Source organism: Hydra vulgaris, chromosome 03 (genome assembly GCF_038396675.1).
Source record: "Hydra vulgaris chromosome 03, alternate assembly HydraT2T_AEP".
In the NCBI taxonomy this organism is placed as follows: domain Eukaryota; kingdom Metazoa; phylum Cnidaria; class Hydrozoa; order Anthoathecata; family Hydridae; genus Hydra; species Hydra vulgaris.
Window position 1 is genome coordinate 20,714,152 of NC_088922.1, and position 13,349 is coordinate 20,727,500.

Here is a 13,349-nt window from a genome sequence, read left to right on the forward strand (position 1 = left end):
AATAACTTAAAATTGAACTGAATCCAAGTTTATTTTTTTGTTGTCTTGTATCGTTTTCTGACATGTGAATTACAGATATTTGCAAATCTTGTAATGCTAACGCAAAATCTGCTGCTGACCTGATTTCGTATTGACTAGTTTTAACTCTCAGGGCTGCGATTCGCTTAACAGTAGCTCCTATTCCGTCAACCACTCCTTTCCCGTGCATCGCTGCAAAGAAATGCCAGAAGAATTTTTTATGAAAACGTTTTTCAAACACAACCATTGCAGCCATAATGCTTTTGTTTTTGAACTGAGAAGTGGCATTATCGCTGAACATGCGTATTTCTTTGACCTGATCGGGAATAAAGTGAAGGATTTTGTCAATGTACGGTATAACGGAAGACTTAGTATGATCAGTTGAATCTGAAACTATGGCAAATGTTTTTAACTCAATGTTCCAGACTGCTAGGGTCATGATAGAAACTTGCTTGTGGCTCATTTTGATAGAAACACCGAGCGTTTTCAGCCCAGTCAACTTGGATTACCGCAATTTCAGAATTAACACTCATCGAAACCTCATTCGGTTTATTAAAAATTGTTGATTGGTTTTTCTTTACAAATGCGTGTTTGACGAACTTATCACGCATCGCTGATATGTGTTGGATGAGTTCTGTTACAGTAGACTTTTTTGAAATTTTTTCAATGTTTGCATATGTTTTAGTTTCAGGCTTTCTCCACTCGTCATAGGCGCAATCGTATGTGTACGGTTCACAAACAAAGTTATTTATCATTTCTGATCCAACTTTGATTGAAGGCGCTTGAATTGATTTTGTTAATGCATTTAAGGCAAATCGCATAATTTCATGCAAACTACAAACACAAACATTAAGCGGAAATTTTGTAACTGATTTTACATTACGTGGACGAAGGTCGCAAAATTTGCTGAGTCCAATTTTTATGTGCAGATGCTTTTCCTTGAATAACTCGAAAGCTTCTTTTAGCGTATAATATAAATGACGTATCTGTATATTGTTTGCTTTTATGAACTATTGTATATTAACATTAACTCTAACCATCCACCCCAAGTTCTAAAACAAATCCCGATTTCAATTAATAACAGACTAAACCAAAACTCCTCAAATGAAAATGTATTCAATTCCTCTAAACGATTATTTGAAGATGCCCTAAAAAAAAGTGGTTTTGAAAATTTTGAACTAAAATTTGACCCTGAAAAAAAGAATATAAAAAAACGAAATAGAACTAGAAATGTAATTTGGTTCAACCCCCCATATAGCAAAAATGTTTCTACTAACATAGGAAAAGTGTTTTTAAAATTGGTCGATAGGCATTTTCCACGATCTAATAAATTACATAAAATTTTTAATCGAAATACAATTAAAGTTAGCTACAGTTGCACAAAAAATATGGAAAGAATTATAAAAGGTCACGCTAAGGCTTTGTTAAACAAAAAAGAAATCCTAAATGAAAAAACTACAGAAAATTGTAACTGTAAACAAAAATACAATTGTCCAATGAGTGGAAGTTAATTATCAAAAAATGTGGTATATAAATGTGTTGTTTCCTATAAGAATGTACCTGATAAACAATATATTGACATAACAGAGGGTGAATGGAAAAAACGTTTTGCCAATCATAAGCAATCTTTCAAGAATAAAAAGTATTCAAAAGACACCATGCTGCCAAAATATATATGGGAATTAAAAGAAAAAAATATTGATGATTTTATACTGAATTGGTCTATCTTTAAAACAGCGCCTGCATATAGCAATATTTCCAAAAAATGCATACTATGCCTACAAGAAAAATTTTAAATAATTACACATGCAAATCAAGAATGCTTATTAAACAAAAGATAGAATTAATTTCTAAATGTAGGCACGAAAATAAGTTTCTCCTGAAAAACTATAAAAATAAATGAGTTCAAGTAATATTTACATTAACTACCCTTTTTTAAAAAAAAAAATTTTTAAATAGCATAAGTAATCATTTCTAAAGAGTTCTTTTTATAATAGTGTCAGCAAATTCCACAAATGTGTGAAAATTTACAGTAGTTAAAACATTTGCAACTTCCTGTAATTTAATTTTTGGTATAAATTGAAGTTTTATTAATTTGATCATTCATTTCTGATGAATCTTTGTTGATGAAACACAGTGTCAAATGGAAAAAAATTTAGTTAAGTGATTTTCTACTAATATATAATTCCTCTGTTCTTTTTAGATCATTGAGCACTCTATTGTGCAGAATACTTTTTAAAGTTGTTTAAATATATATATATATATATATATATATATATATATATATATATATATATATATATATATATATATATATATATATATATATATATACATACATATATGTATATATATATATGTACATATACACACACATTATTCAATCCATATGTAAGGACACAATTTCCTAATATCATTTTTAAGCTCTTAATGTAAAACAGTGCGCTTTAATTGTTCAGAAAAAAGAAGAAAAAAATGGATAGTGAAAGAAAATATTGCTGTTCCATGCCAAACCCTCAGTCAATGTAGCAGCACTTCTTCGCAGACAGGCTTTTTGATAGTCTATGTATTTACTGAAGCACCAGCAACTTCCTGGTTTTTTATGCACACATCCGTGTAGGTTTAATGCTGCATTTATATATGTACAAGGGGTAAATTAAGTGATTGCAAACTTCCGGTAAAATTTTTGGTCTTTAAATTTTTTGTTTCTTGAAAAACTGTAAACAGTTTTTATTGATCTTAAAAGTTAAATATAGGGGAAAGGCGCCTATGATGGCATACTTAACTTTGAAGCTTCATTATTCAGTATCCTGAAGACCAATAATAAAAGTTTTGATATGGATACGTTCATTGTTACATCTAGAACAATAATTACCCTGGGAGTTTTTATCAGTTTTATTTTTTTTATAAGTTATTTTTATTGTAAAAAAAAGCGCAAGAATGCCATCATAGGCAACCACTGCTCCTATAATGGCATAGGGAAGGATGGGGCTAGTTAGGATCGAGGGTAACTTAATGATTTCATTTAATCTTAGAGTCTTCCCTCAGAAAAGCCAAAAATTACTCGAAACCATCCTAATTTACCATTTCATGCTACACACCAGCATCGTAAAATTTTGCGCATGCGCATAGCATATATTGCGTTTTACGTATTTTTTGGGCCAAAAAAAATTTTGGAGCATCGCTTTCTTTTAACTTTACTTAAAAATAAGTTTTTCTTATAAAAAAAACTCGTCAGTATGCCATCATGGGTAAAAGTCATCATTTTCATTAAAACAAGCTGTGTCAGCTTTGTTTAAAAGATAAAATTAAAGTAACTATTCCACTAAATGCACAAAACTTCAATATAAAATGCATGAAAATTTCATTTCTGCACAGTTAATAGTAAAATCACAATCTTAAATATATGAAGGAAATAAAACTACTACAGCACATCCCAAAATTTTTGTTGATTATAAAAACAATACTTGTGCACAAGAGACGTTTTTTCACTAAAACTAATGTAAAGTCAGTATAGTCATGTAGGTCTAATCGTTTTTTTACCAAAACCAATTTTATTGGAAATATGACCGGTATGCCATCATTTCCCCTAACTAATTTCACTGAGACTCTTGTAACTTTCTTGTTTAATCTGCTATGAAAAAGCTGTTAATTTAGCTAGATTAACAGCTGTATTAACGTTTATTTTGTATTTGTATTTACCTAGCTAGGTAAATACAAACAAAGGGAAAAAAAGTAGAAATACAGGATTCAAGCACTTAATGTTATATAAAAAAATTTAAAGAAATATAAAAATGTTAAATAAAGTTTTTTTAAATAATTTAAAAAATATTAAGTCAAAAAATAATAAATGATAAGACAAAATAATATGAAAACACTTAACAACAACAGCAAACAAAAAGAAAATAATTATCAAAACAGCACAAACAAAAATAAACTTTACACAAAAAAAAAGGCGAAACACAAAAATTTATGTTATTTTTGGCGTAAAAAAGGTGTAGAAAATGTGGTAAAATAGAAAAACAGAGCACAACAATAAAAGTAATTAGCTACAAACACACAAATATTAACAAACTTTACACAAACAAAAAGGCAAACACATAAACTACAAAATGAAAGCAAAAACTACTAAACGAATATGCAAACACAAAAAATTCTACGAAATAAAATAAGATAAAAAAATAATAATCTCGTGTTTAATCTTTCGTTATTTTTGCCGGAAAAAAAAAGTGTAGAAAAACTGGTTATTTTTACGTTTTAATAAGTTTTTTATATCATTATGTCAAACTTTTTTCTTTTAAATTGAAACTTTGCTTTTAATTGATTTTCTTTGTTTTGTTTTTGTTTTATAAAATCTGTTTGTTATTTTATTCTTTTATTCATTTTCGTGTTTTATTTTTCTTCAATCTTATAATTCATTTATTCCTTTTAATAATTTTCTTATTTTACTTAACTTTTAACTAATCTTTTTTATTCTTCAAAAAATTTTCCTTCGCATTTCCTTTTCTCTTTTTTCTTTTTCAATAAACGCTTTTTTTCCTTTTAAATAAACACTTCCGTCATTTGCGATGTCATTGCAGTGAAATGATATTGAAAATTTTAAAAATTGTTATTCTTTTTGAAACAACAGACTTTGAAACACTTTATCTTCTTCTGATTTTACATTGCTTTATTAAATATTTTGAGGTTTTAGAGGGTCCTTTCTTTAATTTCAATTAAAATATTTTTACCTTTAGCCATGTTAGCTCGATAAAAACAATATTTCTTGATGATTTATAAAATGAATTAAATATTAAATTTTAAATCATAATTTTAAATAAAAATAAAAGTAATAGTAATAATATGGTTTTATAATGAGATCTTATATCATATTAATTAGTTATTAACAAAATTCTTTTTCATCACCGAAAGCAAATAACTATAATAAATACAAAATTTACGTTGTTTGATAAAAACGATGCACAGTTTAATAAATTTATTTTTACCAGCACAACAAAAAACACATTTGAATACATAGTCCAAAATAAAATCCGAAAACTTGAAAGCTTTAGTTTTTTAAAACACGTTTTATTTTTTAAAACACGAAGTTATATTCTTAACAATCTTACATAATAAAACTAAATAATAAGTAACACTAAATAATATAAACTTAAAAAAATTCAATACATAAGAACAGGTTTTTATACCATAAATCCTATATGATAATATTCTATAGGATTAATATTATATAGATATTAATATAGAAAACTAATTTTCAGAAACTACTTTTATATAAAAATTACATTTGAGATAAAAACTTGATAAAGTAAAAAGTTTATAAGTTTTTATAGAAGTTTTTATAGAACAATTTTACATTAGCATGATATCTAAAGCATTTTCATAAGTTTTTCTTAGTTAAAAGTTAGATGCTGAATTCTAATCAGTTCCCAAGAAAAAGAGCAACGTATTTTAAAATCTGTCTCATAATTATCTTTATTTATTGGGAACTTTTGACTTGCATTTTTTAACTTAATTTCACACATTGGCTTTAGGCTTTTGCATTTTTTACAAATGGCAGACTATATTTCTAAACAAAAAATAGCGGTTTTATTTATTATCAATAGAGTATAAATAAGTTGGTATGGTTTTTTTCACATTAAGTTCCAATCAATGTTATCTTGCAGGCAAAAAAATAATAGCAATAAAACATTAAAATTAGTTATTCAACTAATCAAGCCGCTGATATTTTTACAAATGTTTACATTGGTCAAATTGCTAAAGATTATTTCAGAAATTATTTTATAGAGATATTATTCAATTTTTATTTTTTGTCAAGATATTAATCAATTTTAAATGATGACAGTTGTGATATTGCTTCACTGGAACCAGAATTAATGTATGTATTGTTTTTGTTTTAGGCAGTCCATGCATTAAACTTTTATTGGTTGAAAACCTTGGCAATCATAATGTCTTTGGTTTACAAATCTGTCTTGAGCAAGCATTTGCATTAGTTGGAATAACTGACATGACTAAAAATCTATTAGGGTTAAATGCAGACGGAGCAAGCATAAATCATGGTGTTCACTCTGGTTTTGGAGCTGTACTTAAAAAAAAAAATCTCCATGAGTTCAAGTAATACGTTATTTCAACCGTCGTCTCGAGCTTGCATTACAAGCTGGTTTTGAAAGGTACACTGCATTTGCAAAATTTGAGTAATTTGTGCAAAACGTGTATAATTGCATTTGCAAAATGTGAATAATTGCATTTGCAAAATGTGAATTCTTAGTAAAGTTACATTGTTTTTATAAACAATCGCTGAAATGTTTATGAGAATTAAAACTTCTATCAGAACTTGGAAAAAATCTGTTCCTTAACCAACAAAATCATTCGGTACTGAATACACTTGCTGGATCACAAATGGAATGCAATATGAAAATATAAAAAATGAAAATAGCTTTATATAATAATGGTACATATATTTCTTATAGATAGTCTCATAGCCAAACAGAATCTCTGCCGTTAAAAAAAGCTGAGTTGAAGAGATTTTTTAAAAAATTAGAAAAATCATCTCTTGTAATATATTTATCTGTTTATCTAGATGTTCTTGCACTGTTGAGACGCTTGAGTATTGGCTTCCAGCAAGACTTACATGATCCAATAAAAGCTGTCCGGTGGGTGCAACAATTTGATTGGAAAATGGAAAAACTTAAAACTCTCTTAAATAATTTGTTGCACAATATTTCAACAAAGCAAACTATTTTAACAATCTTAAAAAAATTAATTGAAAGTGTAGTCGAAAAAGACTACTTTTTCAATTGATTTTTACCAAATTTTAATAAATCAAATGCATCAGTGCAACGCGTTTATTTATACTGATATAATGAATAGTTTAACAAATAGTATGGATTTGCGTTTTAAAGATATTAATGCATCTCCTTTATTCTGTATTTTAGTTTTTCTGTTAGACATCTTTTTGGCTGACAAACCCTGTAATTACATTTGGTGATAAAGAAATAGCAGAAGCAGTTTCTTATTTTAAAAATCTTTTAAAAAATGGGGGATGTGACACAGGTAAAATTTTCATTGGGTGGATTGATTTAAAAAGTTAAATTTTTTCAATGTTAAAGAATTCGTTTGGTGAATATTATTTGAAAATGTGGAAAAAAACATTTACAACTATAGATATAATTATTGCTGAATACAGAAATATATTAGACAAATTTGAGTTGTTCTTACTTAGTCCGTTTACAAATGCCTAAAAGAGAACGTATGTTTTCCCACATTAACAAAGTAAAATCGAATTGGAAAAACAAACTGAATTTCCTATTTGTAAAAGAAGTTCAAGACAATTTTGCGATTGTCTTGAATTTCTTTTACAAATAGGGGAAGAATGCAGCTTCGAGAAATTTAATCCAAACCCTCCTTCGGTATAAAGGTATAATAAGAAAGGTTTCTTGTACTGCTTGGAGTTGTGAGTACTTTACAGAGATGCAACCTTAGCTGTTGTATTTTGCATTAGATTTGATATATGGTTTCTAAGTAAAGTTTAATCCTAGAAGACGAAAGGCAGATAATTCATTAAGTTCATTACTGTTTATAAATATAAAAAGATCAAAAGACTGATGCCATAACAATTAACTGAAACAATTAGGCTTTATCTGAGTTAAAATTTATTAGCCAATGAGAGCCGTTGCAGTAATAAAAGTTAGATCCTTTTCAAGCACAAATGCCCCCTCCAAGCAATCAGAGTTTTGGCTTCTTATCAAGACAATAATAAATGGTGTTACCATCTGCGCACAATGCCATCTTAGTTAAGATAATTTAAGGAAGATTGTTTATGTAAACTAAAAAAAGTAAAGGGCCAAGAACCTTGAAGAACCCCTGAAATTAGAAGAAAAAGGACAACTTTTGTACTATGATTGGTAAAGAAGGATTCAATAATCTTAACGATGTTACCTGAGACACGGTAAGAAAAGAGCTTATGGAGTGAACCAGCATGCCAAACTTTATAACAAAATCTGAACGATGCAAGAAAGGTAAAATAACAGATTTGCCCTTAGTATAGACACTGTTAAAAGTTGTCCATGAGTCTCTAGAGCCTAATTTTAGAGATAAAATACAAAATTTTGTGACCTGAAAATAGTGGGTTTTGGTATTAGAAAAAATCTTTTTTTTATTGGTTTCTAGCAGTTGTAAATAGACGTTTGTTTTCTAAAGAATTGTTTTGGCGATCGATACAAAAGTAATGACAAATTTTCCAGCAGGAAGATGATAGATTTTTAGCCAAGGGCCATCTCAAAGAAAATCACAGAAAGAGTCCCAGTCAGCTTTAAGGTAGTTATACGGCGTATAATGATAGAAGGATTCTGATAATAAAAAAGAATGAGATAATGGTTTTAGATAGCTTAAACTGTTGCTTTAAGTGCCATTAGAAGCACCTACGGGTGAAGGTGGACAAACTGAGCACTGACTAAAATCAGAAACAAGACATAAGTTGAGTAGAGAAGATAAATGATTTGAATTGTCTGGAAAGCGAATTGGAAAGTTGATTATTTGTGTTAAAGAAATATTTGCGGGCCTTTACACCTGCCGAGTCACTGACACCAGAGCCAAGCCAATCAGTGTGATGAGCATTAAAGTCAGCAACAACCATGACATTGGCTGAAAAATAAATAGAAAAGCGCTCAATTTGATTAAAAAATGGCATCAAAAAGAGTGCAGCTTTGAGATGAAGGAGAGCAATAAAGAACAAAGAGAAAGGCTATAGAGTTAATTAGTGTTAAGTGAAAGCACATAAAAGAATAGTCTGTGGATTTAAGCCTAGTTTCTGAGATATCTTGTGAATTTTGCAAGATATAAGATTCAACAAAAGAAAAGTTACTTGAAAGACCATTTTAGTGAATGATAGTAGATGATGATTAAAGATGATTAGAGAACTTGGTTACATATATACTGCATATATATATATATATATATATATATATATATATATATATATATATATATATATATATATATATATATATATATATATATATATATATATATATATATATATATATATATATATATATATATATATATATATATATATATGTATATATATATATATATGTATATATATATATATATATACATATATATATATATATATATATTTATATATATATATATATATATATATATATATTTATATATATATATATATATATATATATATATATATATATATATATATATATAAATTATGTTAGTGTATTCTACAAAGGGAGTGCTCTATGTTCTTAAAGAACAGAGCAATAACAAATTAGTAAAAACACTTATCTAATTTTTCCTTTTTTCTACACAGTGTTTCTCCATCAGTAGGTTCATCAGTAAGAAACTTGAATGATTCTTCCTGATAGAGAAACACTGTGTAGAAGAAAGAAAAAAATAGATAAGTGTTTTTACTAATTTATTATTGCTCTGTTCTTTAAGAACATTGAGCACTCTGCCTGTAGAATACACTAACATAATTTATTTGTTAATATATATATATATATATATATATATAATATATATATATATATATATATATATATATATATATATGTATATATATATATATATATATGTGTGTGTGTATATATATATGCGGTATATATGTAATATATATATATATATATATATATATATATATATATATATATATATATATATATATATATATATATATATATATATATGTATATATATATATATATATATATATATTTATATATATATATATATATATATATATATATATATATATAGTATATATATATATATATATATATATATATATATATATATATATTATATATATATATATATATATATATATATATATATATATATATATATATATATATATATATATTAGGGAGGGTTAAAAAAAATTTTTTCTGAATATGAAATCACACACTCTCATATTTGGTGAGGTTCAATAAGAAAAGTATACAGTTAAATTTCTTTTTGCAAACTGATGATGGTAACTGGGCATTATTAGCTCGAAGACATAAAAAATAGTAGTATAAAAAAAATGGCTATTCTAAATTTTTTAAAAAGCTCCTTCTTTTTAAACATATCGTTAGTTTTTTTAACTATAGTTTTTGGGATGATTATTACATAACTGTCACTTTGTAGCTTCAGTAGAAAAATATTTTTTATGGTACTCATAATGGCTTTGAGTGTCATTTTTTGTTAAAACTTTATTTAAGTGATTGGCCAATTTAATTGCCGCCTCAGCACAATTATTAACCACTTTCATGGCATGAACTATCTTACAAGCAGCCTTGTTTTTATCACGAATACACCATGCTTCTGGAGACGATGTCAAAAATTTTGTTGGTAGATTAAGAAAGTCAATTAGTTTCATTGACTGTCCTGTAACAAAATTCGCAATAGAGAGTTTAGAAAAAGTATAAACTTTGTTTTTTTTGTGTTTTTTTTTGTAATTTAGGTGCCCCAAGAAGACCTAACGGTCTTGTCACAGAGCACGGCGGAAGTGCATTTTTAGCTGTTATTTACATAGAAATGTTTGCAAAAAATTATTGCTTGTAAATTACTTTTCAATAATGTAATGAAAGTATGCATTTAAAAAAAATTTGGTAAATAATGGGGAGAGGGTAAACTTATATATTCCTGCACTTTGGCTCCTTTGTGAACTATCTATGTAGTAACATTACAATACTTTATATTATTTGTTTTTAGGCGTAATGTTAAACAATTTATAGCAGAATTTTGTATGAAATAAACACAGAATTTCAAGATTAAGTTCTTACGCAAATTAGGGGTCCAAAATAGGGTTTGCCGGACCAGTTATCATTATCAGTTTGCAAAACATTTTTACCTATATTTTTTTTATCAAGTCTCACTAAATATCAGCTTTAAAGTTTAATTAAAATTTTTTTTACATATTAACAAAACCACCCTAATACATATATATACAGGGGTGGCGCCAGCATTTTTTAGTCTTTGAGATATCTAACTTCCAGACATGGAGCAAACTCAAACATTTATATGTTTATACTTATGTTAAATAAGGATGCTTTTCAAAAATTAATGATGATTGGAGCCTGGGTACAAAAAAACCCAAAATTTTAGCCCCTTCCCCCTGCCTCAAACAACAGAGCATCAAGTTGATGAAATATTTTTTTGTACTATTTTTAACTAGACTTATATTCATCAAGAAATTTCAAGTTTCTTATCAAAATATTTTAGAGTTCAAAAAATATTTCAAAGTTGCTTACAACTCATCAGAACTCACAGCAAAATTGTAAATCTATTGACCAGAGTTTAAGAAATTTATATCTCAAAACATGAAATATATTTCTTGTTTTTAAAAATAAATTGCAGGGTAGGATATTTATTTCTTAAAACAAGAAATAAATTTCTTGTTTTAAGAAAAATATTTCATAATTAAAAATTCAATTTTGCTGTGCTTCCAGTAAAATTTATTTGAAATTATGTAGAGAGTGTGATGAGCTTGGAGAAGCTTCAGAAGCTACTTTTTTAAAATGGTTTTTTAAAATTCTTTTAAAAAACCATTAAGAAAGAAGAGTGGATTCAAGGAGCTAGCGCGACTGCTTTCTTGCCTTCTTGCTGTTGAATGGTTCTAATAATTTGAATTTTGATCCGATACCTAACTGCAAACTCTGAACCTTAAAAATATATTTAAAAATTATGTTTTTAAATTTTTCTTGAGATATTTGTCTTAAGCTAAAAATTTATATGTATATAAATACTTATTAATCATTTGCAGCGTTTAAACACTAAATTCTAAAGCAAATTTGCTTCAGAAGCAAGAGGTCTGAGGCAGTGACGGATCCACCATTTTTTGGTGTTTGAGCTAACATGACTAAAATCTAAATATTTTTATATTTATACTTATGTCAAATAATGAGGCATGATGAGAATTTAAAAAGTTGCAATGATTGGAGGTTTGGAACAAAAAAAAATATAGCAAATAGTAAAGTTTTGGAATTCATTGTAACCAAAAAGTCTGAGGGAGTCTCATCCGTAAGCATTTTTTCAAACTATGACCTAGAGTACCAAAAATTACACAGTAGTCTGGTAAAATATAGCTCAAGACCTAGTGGCTAGTCTTTATCAACAAAAACTGCTTTCAGAAGGAAAAGCTTTGATTCCTTCCATTTTAGCTTTAATTCCTTCCATTTTTACATCTTTTCGGACCTCCATTTGCTTTTGAATACAAAACCTTTCACCATTTTCATATTGTGATCTCGGTCAAAAGATTGCTTACGCCAGCACCAAACACCTCTATGATTTGACCATGATTTGAATTTCACTTCTACAGCAGGCTCAATATACATTTGCCAATAGTTTTGTTGATTTTAATAGTGTAAATTAAAAATAATGCAATGTTGATAAAATAAGGTATATAATGACCCTGCTAAAAACTTAATGACATTTAGTTTTGACAAGATAAAATCAATGTGCTATTTCTATCGATTTCATTTTTAAGTCTGTCATTGGAAAAAAAAAAATTGGTTTAGATTTATTTTCTTTGTATTTTAAATCTGATTTTAATCCCTTTTGCAAAACATTATTTTAAATAATTTGTTACTTTATGACAAATTATTCTTAAATAATAAAATTAAAATATCAAAACTTATGAAAATAAGTTTAAAAATTGAAGAATCAGAAATGTAGCAGGGTAAAAACTGCGATACCCTGAAGAGAGAAATATAGTCAGTCATTCTATTGATCTCTTTGAGTATTTTATTACTCATAATAAGAATCTGCCTGATTGCAGAGAAACGCAACTTGAATTTCATGAAATTCAAGGCGTGTGAAACAGCTTCATATTTGTTAATTTTCACCTAATGATCTGAATATTTTACACAAGTTTAAAATAATCTCTACACTTCTCAAAAGTCTAAACGCAAATAATTTTAAAATTAGAAAAATATACTTTGTTTTTGCTAAAAGGTATTTTAAAATGAAGTAGGTTTATCTTACTATTGTTTTATTTACAGCTGCGGCTATTTGAATCTCTCTGACATGATGGCAGTAGGTTAACAAAAATAATGGTCGGCCAGGAAACTTAGTTAATCTTGTACAAACCCCTTTTAAATAGCCAGAGCTAGTGGGTGTACTGTATGAGATCAAAAGTGAAGTGATGAAGTGGATGGACTTTATGAGTTTAAAATGAGAAGTGGGCGAGCTGTATGAGATCAAAAGCATCTAAAAAACTTCTAATTGCTGTGTATTGGGCCTCAACGCTGTCGTATTTAAAAACCACATTTTTTAAATTTCAAAACGAATTTGTGTATTTTTAAAATACCACGAGTTAACAAAAATAATAG

At 27.4% G+C, this 13,349-nt stretch overlaps 1 protein-coding gene across 1 annotated transcript in view; it reads left to right on the top strand.

Annotated features, from left to right (window-relative positions):
• Window positions 1-13,349, top strand: part of LOC136078008 (leucine-rich repeat serine/threonine-protein kinase 1-like) — a 106,077-nt gene that overhangs the window by 91,722 nt on the left and 1,006 nt on the right. The gene's annotated exons all lie outside the window — the stretch shown is intronic.